Source organism: Impatiens glandulifera, chromosome 1, assembly GCF_907164915.1.
Source record: "Impatiens glandulifera chromosome 1, dImpGla2.1, whole genome shotgun sequence".
Classification (NCBI taxonomy): domain Eukaryota; kingdom Viridiplantae; phylum Streptophyta; class Magnoliopsida; order Ericales; family Balsaminaceae; genus Impatiens; species Impatiens glandulifera.
The window spans coordinates 115,420,107-115,431,241 of NC_061862.1; positions in this window are offsets into that span (position 1 = coordinate 115,420,107).

The window sequence follows — 11,135 nt, forward strand, 5'->3', positions numbered from 1 at the left end:
CTTTTGGGGGTTTATTTTAGTCTTTTTTCAAAATCATTCCATGAGGGTTAATTTTCTGAATAATCGCGTAGAATGAAAATGTGTTTATTAAGGATATCCATCGATCATATTTTATGGGAAACTCAGGGTCATATTTGGGAAATTAATCACTGTTGATTAACAAAGCTACTATTGGCTTTTGTCCCTACTTATTTATTAAAATCTTTGTCACCGATTGGTGGAATGAACCAAAGTTCCTACTATCTTTAGTCTTTAGGCGAGACAGAATTAGGAGTTGTCCATTCCTTTTAATTTTTATTTTTTATTGAGACCGAACCTACATATAGGCTGCCTACGTATCTTCCTTTTTCCTTGACATATATATTTTTAATTTCTTTGTAAGAATCAGGTCTCACGTAGTTCTCCTGATTAATAATGACGTAATTATACAAAACTAGAGGTCGATTAGTCCATTTGAGGCAGGGGACTAAGCTCGTTTTAATCCTAATAAATTGGATTGTGAGCCGTCATTTGCATGGGTTGATATTACACATGATATCGTTTTAATGCGTCTAGATTTCTTGGAGTAATAAACTCTTCAACTTCAACTGTCAATAGGAGAACTACACCTCTAGAGATTATTTTCTTAATTAGGAAGGGTCCTTCCCATTGTGGTCGGAACTTGCCCTTAGGGTCTAATAGTTCATGGGTTCGTTTGAGCACCAAGTCACCTTCTTTTAGGTTCTTGGGCTTGACCTTTCTATTAAAGGTATCGGCCATTCGTTTATGATAAATCTAGGTTTTGCACAACGCGTCCAACTTGTGGTCTTCCATCAATGTCAACTGTTCACATCGATATTTTACCTAGTCTTCTTCAATGACTTAGGATTCCAAAAGGACTCTCAATGTAGAGATTTCAATCTCAATAGGTTGTATGCCATCCATACCATATACTAGAGAATAATGAGTTTCATCTGCCGATGCGCGATCAGTAGCACGATATCCCCATAAAGAAAATGGTAACTTTTCATACCAATCTTTGTATCTACTGGTCATCTTCTTGATGATCCTAATAACATTTTTGTTAGCTTATTCAACCGCGCCTTAATTTGAGGTCGATAAGGCGATGATTTGTGATGCTCAATTTTGAACTCTTTGAGCAAGGATAAAACATTTTCTTGGAAGTGTCTTCCAATATCTAAAATAAAGGCATGATGAAATCTGTATCTACCGTTGATGTTGATACAAATGAACTTTTCCACTTGAATAGATTTCATAATCTTGTATGACGCTGCCTCGACCCATTTGGAGAAATATTTGATGTCTACGAGTATGAACTCATGTCCATTTGAATCATGGGGATATATTTTCCCAATGACATCAATGCCCCATGTAGAAAAAGGCCATGATGATATCATACTGTAAAGCAAAGATGCGAGGTATGTTTTGGATCAACATATATCTGACATTGGTGACATCCTTTTACATAGCTGACACATTCTTATTCCATATTTTTCCAATAATACATGAGATGGAGTATTTTCTTGGCAAGGGCTAGGCCATTCATATGTGGACCACATACTCCTGCAAGTACATCCTCTATGATCCGTTGTGCTTTGGGACCATTGATGAAGAGCATGTTCTGACCATCAAAATATCATTTGTATAACTTGTTGGCTATCCAAGCATAGTTAGTAGAATACTGGCACAAGGCTCTTCATTCCTTAGCTCGGAAATGACACGGATATTCTCCATACTTGATATATTTTTGAAGAATATTGAACCATGGTTTTGTGGGAACTTGAATGGAGGCTACCACTCCGATTTTGAAATTGAGCTTTTGGTTATGCCTGATTTCCAGAGATTTGATCTTTATTCCAACAGGAGTTTGGGTCATAGCGACTAGCGTATCTAAAGCATTGAAAAAGCGATATTTACTTCTTGGCACGTGCACAAAAGACACATGATCGAACTTGTCGATAAATTGGAGTAGGCAAGTATGATTGGGTTTAATATTTTCCCTCGTACTTTCCATGTTCTGTTAACCTGGTATATAACCAGGTTAGAGTCACCAACTACGTCTAGTTTAGTTACTCTCCGTTCATATGCAATTTTGAGACTTGAGAGGCATGCCTCATATTTGGCCTCATTGTTGGTTACAAAATATTCTAACTTAATAAAGATAAGATTATACATTCCATTGAGATCTATCAAGAGAATTCCAATTCCATAGCCATGTTTTAATGAAGCTCCTTCACACATTAACTTCCACGTGTCTGTAGTGGAAGACATTATGGTGTCATTCGGAAAGTCACGTTTATAGGAATGCTTGATCGTGATTGGTTGATCAACCAGGAAGTCTACACCAACGCTTCCTTTAACAGATTTTTGAACCATATATGTAATATCGTATTCAGAAATTATCATCATCCATTTAGTGAGCCTAAGCGACAACAACATTCGTTAAAATAAATAATGGATTTGTTACAACCTAGATACCAGCTTGATGGGTGGGTTTGTATATAATGTCTCAACCTTTTGGTGACCCATGCAAGTGCCCAACACACTTTTTCGGTCATCGAATTGTTTAATTCATATCTAGTAATTCTCTTTCTCAGATAGTAAACGACAATATCGAACTTATTCTTGTTTTCTTGATCCAATTATCTGCCCATGGCCGAATCTGTTACCGTGAGTTAGAGAATTAAAGGAACACTAGGCCTTGGTGGCATAAGGACCGATGGTGACTTTAGATAGTCTTTGATATTGTCAAACATTTGTTGACAAGTTTCATTCGATTGAACTTTCTAATCCCTTTTCAATAACTTGAAAAGAGGATCACATGTGAGAGTCAGTTTGCTAATGAACCGACTAATGAAATGAATTTTGCCGAGGAAATCCCAGACTTTTCTTTCATTTCGAGGGGTAGGCATAGCCGTAATTTCCTCGATTTTGGATGGTTCAATTTCTATTCCTCATTAAGTAATAAGAAAACATAGCATCTTACCAGCGATGACTCTGAATGCATACTTCTTCAGGTTTAATCGAAGTCGTATTTTTTAATTCTCTACAAGAATTTGTCCAGGTTGGGAATATGACCCCGACAATCTTTAGAATTTACGATCATGTTGTCTATCTAGACTTCCACTTCCTTTTGGATCATGTCGTACAAGATCATAGTTACTGCTCTTTAAGTAGCTCGATGTTTTTGAGACGTAAGGGCATGACCCTGAAATAGAACGTGCCTACCACATTGATAAAGGTAGTTTTATCTTTGACTTCTTCAGTGATTAATATCTAGTTATATCTAGAAAATCTATCCATGAAAGAATATAACTGATTGCCAGCGGCATGATCGACCAGAATGTCGATATGTGGTAAAGGAAAACTATCCTTATGGATTTCTTTGTTCAGATTGCAGTAGTCTACATACACACGCATCTTTTCGTCTTTCTTTAATATAGGAACCATATTGTCTATTCATGTGGGGTATTCATAGCTTCAAGAAATATTTCTTCCAACTGTTTTTGAACTTCTTCTTTTATCTTGGCTACAACCTCAATTTTCACACATCTTATCTTTTATTTGACGGGTTTATCCTCTAGATAAAGGGGAATCAGCAAACAATGTCAGGATCTACGTCGGGCATATCCTTGTAAGACCGGGTGACCACGTCTTTATTGTCTTTTAGCAATTCTATCATTTCATGACATTCATCATCATTCACACTATGTCCAAACAATACTAATTGAGAATCATCGGTCGTATTGAGTTTTATTTCGATTGTTGTTTCAGCTACGTAAACGATTTCGTCCTCTTGTTCCAAGAAGTTTTTCATTTCGAAATTATATCAGACTGAAAGGAAACATCATCATCTGACATATATCCGAAATTGTACTCTGGTATTTTAATAGACACTTTATTATAAAGATTAGAGGATATCCCATTAGGAGTGTCATTACATTATGATAGGATCGGCTTTATCAATAGAGACGGGGGTCTAGCTAATGATGAAGGCTTATGAAAAATGGTTTGATAGAAATCCTGTTAGGGATTAATATCTCTTTCTATTCTACGCAAACTTGTGTAAACACTTGAAACAGATTCAAGGCGGAATTGTTTACTTGGGTTTGAAGCACAAGATGAAATATGAAAAGATGATAGAAAAGAAGAACACAACAGTTTGTTTATGGATGTTCGGAGAAACTCTCCTACGTCACCCCTTCTTCCACCATCGGAAGGATTCACTATATGATGAGAATCAAATACAGTTTACACACACACTTAGCTCACTATTGACTAGAACACTTTCTGTTCAATTACATGAAGATGAAGAATATCACTCAGCTAATGATGTTTTGATTCTAGCTCTCTCTCTCGATTCACACACAGTACAATCAGAAAGAAGCTTCACAAAATAAATTCAGTAAGCAAGATGATTGAGTAGTCTCTCTCTGTAAAATCAGAATGCTTGTTCGTAAGATTAGTTGATGCTGATTGTCCGTTGTCCTTAGGATTGATTAAATACTGAGCAGGAACTAACGGCCGAATCTTCAAGAATGATACGTGGTGCTCTTCCATTGGAAAGCCTCCATTGTACACAGCAGGTTCTGAGCACAAGGATTGTGGCCGTACCGAACTGGTAGTGCGCCGAATATTCCATCAGAGATGTACCTGCAAAACGGGTAATGTGAGGAAAATTCTCTTACGTGGCATTCCTTGATTGGATGCATATAACTGTTGTACTAATCTTCACTGGAAAGTGGAGCAGGAGTAGGGTACAGCTATAGCACGTGGATAGGAGAAATGCTAGATTCAAGCGTACTACTTGAACAGAGCATTAGACGTATTTCAGTTAGACGGATTTGAGAAAATCAGTCTAATAAAATAAGTCAACTCATTCTAATGAAAAACGTCTATTAGACCGCCTGGTCTAATATAATTAGACACCCGTCTAATTATTATATAACCATTAGACCGACACGTCTAACTCCGATGAGTTAGACTGACGTGTCTAATTCCCGTTCTACCTCAGACTAATTTGAAGGAGTTAGACTCACGTCTAACTTTCACTAATTAGATAACCCGTCTAATTATAATAATCATTAGACTGGTACGTCTAACTCCACTGAGTTAGACTGTCACGTCTAATTCCGGTTCTACCTCAGACTTGTCTGAAGGAGTTAGACTCACGTCTAACTTTCACTAATTAGACAACCCGTCTAATTATAATAACCATTAGACTGGCACGTCTAACTCCACTGTACGTCTAATTCTATTAGACTCACGTCTAATTCCATTAGACTCTCGTCTAATTCCATTAGACTCTCGTCTAATTCATGCGTCTATTAGACTGCCCGTCTAACTCCGTTGAGTTAGACTATGCGTCTAATTCCATTAGACATGCGTCTAATTTTATGCGAATGGAGATCAAAATCGGTCTAATGACCCTCATTAGATCCAAGTCTAATAACATGTTGTCTTAATACACCTGTATCAAAACTCATAAATTATTTCATCATCAAAATATCAGTGGGTAAATTATTTCAACACTTAGTCAAAATAATTTGACCCAACAATTTCCCCCTTTTTGATGAAGAAATTGCAAACCTGCATACACATAACAAGACTTGCATTCATCCAATAAATAAACAAACAGACAACATGCAAGTAATCATTCAAAAATATCCATGTTAATCACATATGAGTGTTTTCAGAAGAAACACTCAAAACATTCAAAATAACTATAAAAAGACATTTAATCATTAGTTTTCTTCTTCTTTTTCTTCCTGGTCATAACTTCTGGACGGGATAGACTTCAACCTAAGATGTCTCGAAGACTGCAGTTAGAGGGGAGATGGAGTCTTCACTTTTTCGTTTCTTAGACTTGAGCGTTTCCACCCTTTAAATATAATCTACCACTTTCTGGTAGTTCAGGATCTTAGAGGGTATGGGAAACTCTTACCAGGTTCGTTCAGATGATGACAAAGAAAAGAATTGAGAGGACCGTCAAAGCCGAAGATCTTCTTTCTAGCTACAACCATTCTGACAAGATTCTCGAAGAGGAAGCTTGTCTAGTTCACCGGAACACTCCTGGTGATAGCCACTATTATCTGAAAGACCTTCGTACAATACTTGTAGGAGGTTTCTTTAGACAGAAGGGATTTAGAAATGATATCACTTAGAAGAGCATATTCAACCTTCAGAAGGTTTTTCTTTCCATGAATATCTACTTAAGTTGAATCGGAAAAGACTTTTATCATCGAAATCATGAGGTTAGGGTGAGTGGTAGAGAAATCATCAATACCTTCTGTTGGGAGATGAAAAAACTCACCAAAAGATTCTTCTGTGAGCCATACCATCTGGCCCATTACTGCACCAGCAATAACATTATCTTGATAGAAGCTAGCGGTTTGGAAGAATTCGTTGACAAGTTGTTCATGATAGGTTTCATGAGGGGTGAGGAATCTTCTCAGCCCTGAAGCTTTTAGAGAATCGAACATCCTTTGCATGCCCGGAGATTCAAGAGTGAAAACGGATTGAAAGTCCACTTGAATCGCTTTTGGTCGGAAAGGCAGCATTTTGATTTGATGAACAAGGGTTTGAGAGATTTACAGGATTCGACTTCTAAAGAGAGAAAGAGGGATTTCAAGGATCTTCTATCTTTTAGAGTGAATGAACCTATTAATATCGGGGTTTTAATCATGAAGAAGAATACTAATGATTGCTCCAACCGTCAAGAATTGAAAAAGACAGTTCCCAATAAACAGCATTTAATGTTAGCATGAAATAGAACGTCTAATACTAAGTGTACAAGCAAAAGATGTCAGAAATATTAGTCATTTCTTGCATATTGAGAGACACGTGTCTTCAATTCTTTTGAGGAATGACTAATTTATTTTTCGGCGGGAAAGAGAACTTAAACAGACATCATTAAAGGACAGCTGTCCTAAATGCCAAAAGATGAAGAGTCTAATTACACCAGTAGTTAGACGTTTTATTCTCCTTTTCACATTTTCAACTTCTTTTTGAAAATCAGTCTATTAGACGTGTACGTCTAATTATGCTATAACAACACGTGAGACACGCGTGTCTGATTAGAAGTGAGTATCATCTTGCTCATGACGTAAAAACGTCCAATGTCTATTAGACGTGTTCGTCTAATAGATGCATCCGTCTAACCAAGCAGGTTAAAATAACCAAGACAATGATTTCATATAAAGATGAAACAGCTAAGGGAGATGTTTGTCTAAGTAGCTATGTTTCTCAAACTCTGAATCCTTAGGACAAGTTAAGACCTCCGTCTTTCATATCTGTTCAGTTTCGTTTTGAGCAATACGTTCCCCCTCAATTTATGCACATAATTACGTCAATCAAGGTCAACAAGACCTAGCATGTTTCTAAAATGAAAAAACTTAGCTTCCGGTAGAGGTTTCGTGAAAATGTCTGCAGATTGTTGATCTGTAGGAACATGTTCAAGACGGATTTGCTTCTGATTGACGTGTTCTCGGATGAAATGATGCCTGATTTCAATATGCTTTGTCCGAGAATGCAGAACATGATTGTAGGATATTGCGATGGCACTTGTGTTGTCGCAGAAAATTGGAGATTCATCAGCCTTAATCCCATAGTCTCTGAGCTGTTGTTGAATTCACAAAACAACTACCAGCTGCAAGATACTCTGCTTCAGCTGTAGAAGTTGCCACAGAAGTCTGCTTCTTGCTGAACCATGTGATTAGACGATCTCCAAGGAACTGACAAGTTCCACTAGTGTTTTTTCTATCAATTTTGCATCCTGAATAATCTGCATCTGAGAAATTAATTAAATTGAAACTGGAATCCTTCGGATACCATAGTCCCACATTTTGAGTTCCCTTCAAGTATTTAAGAATACGTTTAGTAGCAGTAAAATGAGAAAGTTTAGGATCAGCCTGAAATCTGCCACAAACACCAACAGCAATTTGAATGTCTGGCCTGCTAACTGTTACATATAACAAGGAACCAATGAGTCATCTATATGCTGTAACATCTACACTTTGGCCACCTTCATCCTTGTCCAATTAGTTGAAGAGCTCATTGGAGTAGCTGCTGCAGAACAGTTCTCCAAACCAAATTTCTTTAGCAATTCTTTAGTGTATTTGGCCTAGTTGATGAGAGTTCCGTTTTCTAGCTGATGGATTTGAAGCCCAAGGAAGAATGTAAGTTCTCCCATCATGCTCATTTCAAACCTATCCTGCATCAGCTTGGCAAATTTCTCACACAATTTGAGGTTAGTTGACCCAAAGATAATGTCATCAATATATATCTGAACAAGTAATATATGGGAATCTTTAGCAAATCTAAACAGGGTTTTATCCACTGTTCCAACAACAAAATCATGATCAAATAAGAAATTGGTTAAGGTATCATACCAAGCTCTAGGAGCTTGTTTTAGACCATACAATGCTTTGTTAAGCCTATAAACATGATTAGGTAAAACATGATCTACGAAACCAGGGGGTTGCTCAACATATACTTCTTCATTTAATTTTCCATTTAAAAATGCACTTTTCACATGCATTTGAAAAACTGTAAAGTTCTTAAATGATGCATATGCTAGGAAGATTCTGATTGCCTCTAGTCTTGCAACCGGTGCAAAAGACTCATCAAAATCAATACCTTCCTCTTGTCTGTATCCTTGAGCAACTAAATGAGCTTTGTTTCTAATGACTAGGCCATCTTCACTAAGCTTGTTTCTAAAAACCCATCTTGTTCCTATAACTAACTTATCAGTTGGTCTAGGAGTAAGATACCATACTTTATTTCTATCAAATTGGTTTAACTCCTCTTGTATAGCATTGATCCAATCTGGATCAACTATAGCTTCACCAATTTTCTTTGGTTCAATTTGAGAAATAAATGAAGAATTGGCCATTTCATCCATCAACTGACGTCTTGTCCTTCGAGGAGAAAAGGGGTTACCAATTATCAGTTCTGGTGGATGATTTCTGTTCCATCTGAAGTTGGAACCAAGGGGATTGGTCATCTGAACCGGTGACACCGCGACATCCAAACTCTCAACATCTTGTTGAACAGGAGTTTGTACATCTGGTTGAGCTTCAACCGGATCAGCCACGGGATCAGATAGAGCCATCCGCTTGTCCAAGGTTTCTTCTTCTTCACTTACAGACTCTAGACTAGCCGCTTGTAGTATGTCAGCAAGATCAATGGGTTCTTTGGATTTGCTCTCAACAGGCTCATAAAAAATTACACGAAAGGATTCTTCAACAGTCTGTGTTCTTTTGTTGTATACTCTGTAAGCCTTGCTTACTGATGAATATCCCAACATGAATCCTTCATCTGCTTTAGCGTCAAAAGCAGTCAAATAAACCTTTCCATTGTTATGGATAAAACATTTACACCCAAAAATCTTAAAGTAAGAAACTGTGGGAATTCTCCCATAATACAGTTCATAGGGAGTTTTATCAAAACGTTTGTTGATTATTGATCGGTTTTGAGTATAACAAGCAATACTAATGGATTCCACCCAGAACCTCTGAGGAACATCTGATTCAGCAAGCATAGATCTCGCTGCTTCCTTCAGAGTTCTCACTCTTCTCTCAGCAATGGCGTTTTGTTGTGGAGTTCTGGCACTAGACAACTCGTGCCTAATCCCAGTCTCCTCAAGATAAGATGATAGATATCTGTTAGTGAACTTAGTTCCCTGATCACTTCTGATACATGTGATATTTAGAGATTTCTGATTCTGAATTCCTCTAAATATCCTAATTAAATTTTCAGCAGTTTTATCTTTTGATGGTAGAAATGGAACCCATGTAAAACGTGAAAAGTCATCAATAACAATTAAGGCAAATCTCATTCCTCCTACACTTTTTACAGGAATTGGACCAAAAAGATCCATATGTAAAAGTTCTAGGATACGGATGGATTGTGATTTCCCTTTGCTTTTGAACGATGATCTGCCCTGTTTGCCTAACTGGCAAGTAGTGCAAATCTTGTCCTTTGAGAACTGAAGGTTGGGTAAACCAATAACTAAATTGTTTGAACAAATGTTGTTGATGGTTTTAAAATTCAAGTGGTTCAAACGTTTATGCCATAACCATTTCTGGTCATTTTTGGCAATCATGCACATAGGATCAGATGTTTCTTTTTTCCAATTCATTTTATATGAGTTTCCTACTCTACTTCCAGTTAATAAAATGTTTCCATCTTGGTCTTTAACTAAACATGCATGAGTTTGAAAATTTACTGACAAACCATTATCACATAGTTGACTGATACTGATTAAATTATAACACAAGTTGTCAACTAGCAGCACATCATTAATGGTTAGGTTACCATGGATAATCTTATCCTTACCCATGGTCTTACCCTTCTTGTTGTCACCAAATGTGATCTTAGGTCCAGAGTAGTCTGATATATCAGTGAGAAGCCGTCTGTTTCCAGTCATATGCCTAGAACATCCGCTATCGAGATACCATATAGATTCCTCCAGTCCTTCATTTATTTGTACCTACATAAATAGATATTTACAATCTTTTGGTACCCACCTTTAATTGGGTCCTCGATCAATCAGTCTCTTAGGAATCCATATTTGAGTTATTCTGATGGATTTCCCATTTTGTGTTGTGATTCATTCATAAGTTTTTGACTCAGCAGATGACTTCCTGCTAGCCACTGATCTTTTAGCTTTTGAAGAAGATTTTCTTTTAAAACTCTTTGACATTGAGTCAGGTTTTAGGTTACTAGACTTATTAGCCTTTTCAAGATTATTCTTGAGCCAGCTAACGGTTGGTGGAACATAAACTATTTCATTTTTAAAAGCCACTTCTTCATGAATATGATCAGATTCAATGTCAGTCATACTTCCTTTGACAAAACTTATTGGCTTAAGTTTGTCATTTGACTTTGACTTTTTGCAGGTCAAGTTAGGATCATTGCTATCAAATCCCAATCCGGATCTAGATCCAGCAGGTTTCAACATGCTGATCTGATATCTGACAGCATCACCAGACCTTGTACTTGCACTGACCATGTAGTTCAGTCTCTTGTTTTCAAATGAAAGAGTTTGAATCTGTTCCTTGAGCATCTCATTCTCAGATGAGATCTCTGTTAAGTTTTCATCAAAAACATTTGATTCGGGTTCTTGCTTTGAA